The sequence below is a fragment of the Dasypus novemcinctus genome, chromosome 16 (assembly GCF_030445035.2).
Source record: "Dasypus novemcinctus isolate mDasNov1 chromosome 16, mDasNov1.1.hap2, whole genome shotgun sequence".
Lineage (NCBI taxonomy): Eukaryota > Metazoa > Chordata > Mammalia > Cingulata > Dasypodidae > Dasypus > Dasypus novemcinctus.
The window spans coordinates 61,330,546-61,337,724 of NC_080688.1; the positions used below are offsets into that span (position 1 = coordinate 61,330,546).

Sequence of the window (7,179 nt, forward strand, 5' to 3'; positions counted from 1 at the left end):
TAGGAATGAGGTCCCAAAGACAAGGCCATCCCAAAGCCATATCATGGGGGAAAAATGTCAGATTAGTCTACATCACCCCTATTTAATCATTTCTGCCACTTCTGAATTCCAGTGGCACTTGGGACATTTTTGCGACCTTTTGCCCGCAGAATGCTCTTGACAGATGTGTCCTACTAGATCCAGGAATGGTTTTATGTCCTCCCTCTCCTCTGTAACTCTTACCAGTACAATATCTCCTTCCCAGTTACCCTGTCCTCTGCAACTGAACTGAGAAATTTAATCAAGTGAAGGCATCTTAACTGATAATGCTTTTGATCTTTTAACAAAGATCAAGTTATGAATCCTGGAAGTATTAAGACAGATGGTAGAAAATTCAAGACCAACAGGAAATATTTTTATCATTAGTTGATGACTAAAATAGAATACTAATGTTGAGCAGTTTTTATTTCTTGAAACTGGCTCTCAAGGGAAAGAAAGGGGCAAGAGTTAAATCACAGGTATAACATGGAACAGGGCTTTGGGATGTCAGCAGTGGAAAGGCCCACAAGGTATCGCAAACATCAGCTACACATTGTGGGGTTCCTCATGGCCTGGGGCTCAGGAGAGCCCTCCTTAGCTTGCCAAGTAAATGGAAAGGCTATATATCCTTCTACATAACTCCATGTTCCTCTTGTCTTTAGATCACACGTTTCAGTTTGGAATAATTATGTTTATTTATACCCCTCCAGACAATATTAAAAATTAAGTTTTGTCAGATCCTTCTACCCTTGCCTGTTTTCCTGACAACTCCACTAGTGTTCTGCTGGACACTACATATTCTGAAAAAGTGACAGCAGCGTCAAGGTGGGTCTGTGTGGAGGCTGGATAATATGATAGCATTTTCGAAGAGATGGAAGGTAAACGTTAAGCTGACCACTGCATCCACATACTTTGGCCTTAATACATAATGCAGTAAATTGTCTTAGAGTTACTCTAAACATTTGTTCTTGCCAGCAGATGAAACACATATTCTTCAACATATTCCTTGTGTTCCTTTGAAGAGGATCAGTAAGACTGAGTGTGACATTTCTTATATTCCTTTTGTTTTTACAAAATGGCAGGTCAGCCATTGACTGGAGAGAAAAATCAATATTTCAGTCGATTTTAATCCATCAAATAAGAAGCTAAAAATTAAATTTTAAAAATTCAAAGTATTTCTTTGACAACTTGAAAAAAATCACCTACTGTGTAGTTAATATTTTCAATTGATTCCCTTACTGTTTCAAAGCCCTTGACTAAGTTTACAATATTTATACATTAGAGTTTTTTTCCCCCATTTTTTCCATCCACATGGAGTAGGTCTCCTGAAGTGTGCTCTGGGGGAGGAAGTCAAAGGCCACTGGGCTAATGCAGGAACCAAGGACCCCATGGTCAAGCATGCTTAAATAAACCAAGTTAGTTCAAGTTAAACATCTTTCCTTAAGGACTTCTATGTTTCAATACTAACGTACACTTTCACACATGGAAAAGGTAGCAACTGACACATACTTGAACTACAGAACCTCCTTTGTGAGGAGCATCTTTCCAGAATAGTGTCCACTGAACATACTTTGGAAAACACTGCTATAATAATAATAGTGGTTGTGGTAATAAAAACAAGCCAACAGCCACAATGATAACCAGCAATGCTGGACACTTACTACATGCTGACCACTGTTCTAAGCACTTGGCATATATTAACCCATTTAATCCTCAACGCCATCCTAAGGGGGAAGTATGGTTATGACACCCAAGCCACAACGAGCGTAAAGAACTCATCTAAGGCACCAGCTAATAACGTTTGGGATATGTGATACAAAAGAGGTCGACTGACCCTAGAGCCTGTGCTCTTCACTCATATGATATGTGCATTACAGGTTGACAATTGTAGGACACAGTGGCCAGAAGCATGAGCCCCACTGAGTAGGAGTACGGGTGCTTAGGGGTTAGCTGTACCCTCCTCTCTTCCTTGTTGCAGTCTAGTTAAAGCATTACCAGGACTTGGGATTAGTAATGTATAGTCAATAATATTATTACTGTAAGGATGTATTTAAACCCCTGAAATCCAGAATATGCTACAGTCCACAATTCAGCACCAGATTTTATCTGCCTTCTCAGGAATTCAGTGGTATGTATAAGTCTGGACAAGACTGTGCAAGAGTTGTCTTCTCAACTGCACTTTAAGCTCCTTGTTGGCAAGAACCTTGTCTAATGCTCCTTCCCAACAGTATCTAGCATAGATTTGGGGATGTAATAAGTACAAATCATATTAATCTATTAATTTTAATGGTCATATTAATAACCACCCTATTATTCACTGCTTCAAAATGTATTTTGAGTAATAGCATCCATGTGGCACTTTATAGTTTGTAAAATGCTTTGACACATGTTGAGTTCCTTGATCTCTGTAACAGCTCATTATGATAAATGTGTCTCCCATCTCCCCTTTTCCAAAGAGGATCAGTAGTTGTTACTTGATCGAGATTATAGATCTGAAGTTGGTGAAAGTGGGACTCAATGAAGGTTCTTCAAATCCAGGCCTTGAGCTTCTCTTAACTGCCGTGGTTTCCAAGACACCCCAATAAGTGGAGTATATAATGCAGGAGTTGCCATACACTTTAGATTATGCCCTTCCATGCTCATGTACTGACAGACCCACAAGTATGTGCCTCTGTGCTCTCATGCCTTCTATACTCCCACTTTCTCCTCTCAGAACAGAGGCTTGGCTTTGGCATCCAAAGTCAGCCAGAAAAAGAAATGCGGGGAGGTTTGGAGAACTTCAGTGCCAGTGTTTTATCTTCTCCTCTCTCGGAGTATGGGGAAGAATCTTTATGGTTCTGTGATAGTTTTTAGGGTCAGGAGGGCAATAAAACTCCTTAGAATCATAAAATGTTCCCCCTATTAAGACATGGAGGGAAAAAAAGGACAAAATAATATACTGGAAAGAAATGACAACCCAAGGGATGGTGTGATGATACAGCATTGGGATAATTCTCCAGAGTACAGTCACTGCTGACTGCAAAAATGAAAGAAGTTTGCAGTGTTTCCCGAATCTCTGGGGCTGTGTTTCATACAAATAGCACCAAAAGGATGATCATAAAGATAGTGACAGACCCAGGAGTCCAACTTGGCTGCCTCATGTTTGGCCAGAAATAATTTAGAAGTGTGTAAGTGGGAGAAACACAAAGAGAAAGAAAGGTGAAGAGTAAAGATAAGAGTGATTCATAAATTGAAAGATGATATTTTTTTCCTTCTGTGGAATAATGCATTCAGTAAGGAAACAAGTACATCTTCAAGGGCACCGACGGAGCATTGCATTTTAGATATTGAATGTGGAAGTGCCAAGAAGAATGTGGCCAAAATGCTTAACCAGAAGGATAATATTTTATTTCTTTAGTAATTGCCAAGCACTGAAGCTTGAGATAACTCTGAAGATGTATTCTGGGGGACAGGAACAAAAGAACTAATAGAGATAATCTGGGGAAGTGGGATGGCAGGGTTTTTTTTCTCTCTCTCTCTCTCTCCAGACCAAAAGAAAAAGAAGGGCAGAGCACAGCCAAAGATTAGGTGTCAGGCTCACTTTCTCTAAGTTTGTCTTCTCAGATGTGAAGTTGCCAGGAAACTTTTTGGTGGAAGGAAAATCAGATCCAGGGAGGGATGTCAAAAAGCTAACTCCCAAGTTCAGGAAAGACAGGTTGTAGCACTAGAGAATTTTCTCTTTTCCAAGTCAGCCTAAATACATACAGATGATAAGTTAGCCTGAAGCAAAATTGTGAATATGTGAACATTGGCTTTAGGGCCTTATGAATCATCAGTCATCAGATATTTATTAAGCATCTCCTCTGCACAAAGCATTTCATGCTGGGGAAGGCAAAATCAGAGGGCATATGTATCCTGCCCTCAAAGGACATACAGTCTAGTTAGGGAAGCACAAACTGTTATACCCATGTACCTTCAACAACATTCTGAACAGAGCCATGAAGTAATAGTAAGAAAGACCTTAGGGTAATATTTATAGCGAACACTTACATAGCATTTGCCATGTGCAAGGTCACGTTTTCAAGCTTTCAAAATATGAGCCCCTCCATTCCTTACAATAACCCTATGAGGAACTATCACTACCCTCATTGTATAGCTCAGGAGACTGGGTGGCATAGCTAGTAAGTGGTGGCATTAGAGGAGGGACCAGGCAATATATACCTAGATACTGGACTCTTAACCATTTATACACCGACATTCCTAAAACGCTGTTATGTATGATTAGAGATAAATGAATTGGAGGGGTATTGAGTACAGTGGCAATTCTGAGTCCACTGACTCCACTGGCAGCTTTGGTTCAGGCTTTCATTATAACTGACCTTGATTTTGTAAGAGTCTCCTTACTCAACGCCCTGCTTCCAGCCCTGTGCAGCAGAGCAGCAACCCAACCACGGGCGACCCCACTGCCAACATATTTACTCTCCACATTGACATCCAGCAATTTCTCCCCATCCTCAAAGTCCTCTGCAAACCTCATCCTTGGGTCTTCTCTCAGTGGGTTCTGATCACCCCTTTACACTCTGGCGTGCTTTCGATTTGTGCAATGAACTAGGTTGTTTCTTCTCCGTCTATCTGGGTGCATCCTGTCAATCTCTTAGGAGTCCCAGATTTAACAAATTAAAATGAAAGATGCCCAGTCAAATGTGAATTTCAGGTCAATAAAAAATAATTTTTTAGTATAAATATGTGCCATGTAACAGATGGGACATATTTATACCAATGATGTGTTGTTTCCTGAATGAACTCTCTCTCCCTGCAATGCTGCCTCTTGTCAGATTGATAAACACCTGCCCATCTTTCAATATTCACCTCATGTACCCCTTCTTCAATGAAACTCTTCATAACCATCCATCCTTTTTGAATTCTATTTTGGAGAGACAGCTTTCAAAATATTTTTACTTGTCATAAGTCTGAACCTGTTTCCTTTGGCAGTAATGTCCATAAGCACAAGTCCATGTCGGATTCATCCCTCTAGCACCACAACCTAACATAACACTCAGCATCTAGTAGGCACATAGAAAATGTTGATGACTGCTGAAATAATGAGCAAAATCAATGAATGAGTGAATGGAGGAATTGCATGAATATGGGATAGTCAATGAAGAATTCATAGCAGTGGGACCTTGAGAAATAGAATGGGTAGAAAGGATTATGAGAGAAGAAAAGACTGGTCATCAGCTACAAAGTTGAAAGAGGAAATGTTAGCCTTGAGTTAGGCATCCTTTGCCCATTTTGTTTCTCCTTTACCACTTGAAGAGAACTCTGGTTAGTAGGTACAACTGTCAGGATCTTGTTAAATCCTCTGTCACTCTTCTACTCAGTCCTTCAGACTTATTGAATTAGGTGGAAAGACAGATAATCGCTCTTTCTCTCCCTCATCTCTCCCTTCCCCTTCCTCCCCCTCCTCCTATCCGCACTTGCCTCCCTCCCTCTCTCAAACACATACACACAAACAAATACATAATTATAAAGCTGAACACAATTTTCTAGGAAACATCATCTCAATTAGCAATAACCATGCCTCAGATAAACCTCGCTGGCTACGATACTGCCACTACACGCAGCTAAGGGAACACAATCTCATTTAATCTGCATAATGCCATATGTGTTACATAGGTGTAATTATCTAACTAGATAAAGGATCTTAAACTTTCTGGATTCACAGACCCCTCTGAGACACTGATAAGAGCTTTTGATTCTTTTTCTAAGAAATTACCCTTACATACATATAAGAGTTAGATGGCAAAAGAATTTTACTTTTGCTTCTCATTTTCCCTTAAATCTATTCTGGGGGTGGGGGGGCTAGGGCTGGATTAAAAACTTTTCTGTTCTAATGACTTCTCTGGACTCCTTAGTAATATAGACATTTATCTGGTCCCTTCAGACCACAGAAGGAAGTTCCAGTTTAGTTATTAATATGTCTAGTTCCATATAAGGATGGACTAGGCAAAAGTGTGAACTAAAATGCAAACAATGGTCCATGTGGTGTGGCAGTGCTCCAGGCTGTATTCACCAAATGCAAAGAATGTGCCTTACTGATGAAAGGGGATGTTGATGTGGGAGGTGTGTGTGTGGGGGGGAGGGCGGGGAAGTGGGGTATATGGGAACCTCTTATGTTTTTTTAATGTAACAGTTTATGTGATCTATTTATCTTTTTTTAAAAAAGACAATAAAAAAGAAAACTAAAGAACAAAAATGTCAATCTTGTCTTTAAATTAAAATATATTCATAACCTCTAGCTGGAACCAGAGAGCTGGGGGCCACGGTTGGCTTCTTTCTTTCTTTACCTAGTGCTTCTTGCCACATTTTGCTAACTAGAATTTTAGACTCTCTCAATTTGAAACGTGGAGACAAAAAAGGAAGGTCATGTAAGTTATTACTTCGCTGATTTTATTTTAGTTATCTTATGCGGCGGCTTGCTCGGTCGGTAGAGGTGGGGTCTGGCTGCGGACGAGGGGTCGGTCCAGCTCTGGACGAGGGGTCGGTCCCACTTGGGACAAGGGGTCGGTCCGGCAGCAGATGAGGGATCGGTCTCACAAGGGGTTGCGCGGTTTGGCTGACGGGGTCGCCCGGCGAAGCCAGCGACGAAGGGGTCGCCCGGAGAAGCCGGCGACGAAGGGGTCGCCCGGAGAAGCAGGCGACGAAGGGGTCGCCCGGAGAAGCAGGTGACGAACTGGGGACAAGGGAGGCCAGGCCCTTGTCAGGGGCTCTCAGGACTGGAGGGCGCACGGCAGAAGAACTACCGCGGAGACAAGGTAAACACGCAAGTCCACTTTATTGAGGGAGAGGCAACAGTTTTATAGGGGCTGGGGAAGGCTGATTGGTCGAAGCCATGCCCTGTTCTGATTGGTTGCCGGAGAAAGGTCAGTGGGCGGTACTGGACGGGGGAGGGGTGGTGGTTAGGGATTGGCTGTCGCTGTTGCTGGGGGAAGGGGCAGGGTTTAGGGATTGGTGGCTGCTGTTGCTGGGGTGGAGGGCAGACTTGAGTTTCCCGCCCACACCTGGCTGTTGCTGCTGTCGGGGGGAGGGAAAAGGGCAGACTGGATTTCTCCGCCCACGCCTGGCTGTTGCTGCTGTCGGGGGAGGGAAAAGGGCAGACTGGATTTTTCCGCCCTGCGCCTG

The 7,179-nt window shown here is 42.3% G+C and overlaps 1 pseudogene; it reads right to left on the reverse strand.

Annotated features, from left to right (window-relative positions):
• Positions 1 to 5,555: 5,555 nt before the first annotated feature.
• On the reverse strand, positions 5,556 to 5,623 carry LOC139436696 (U4 spliceosomal RNA; annotated as a pseudogene).
• Between the last annotated feature and the right edge of the window lie 1,556 nt (positions 5,624 to 7,179).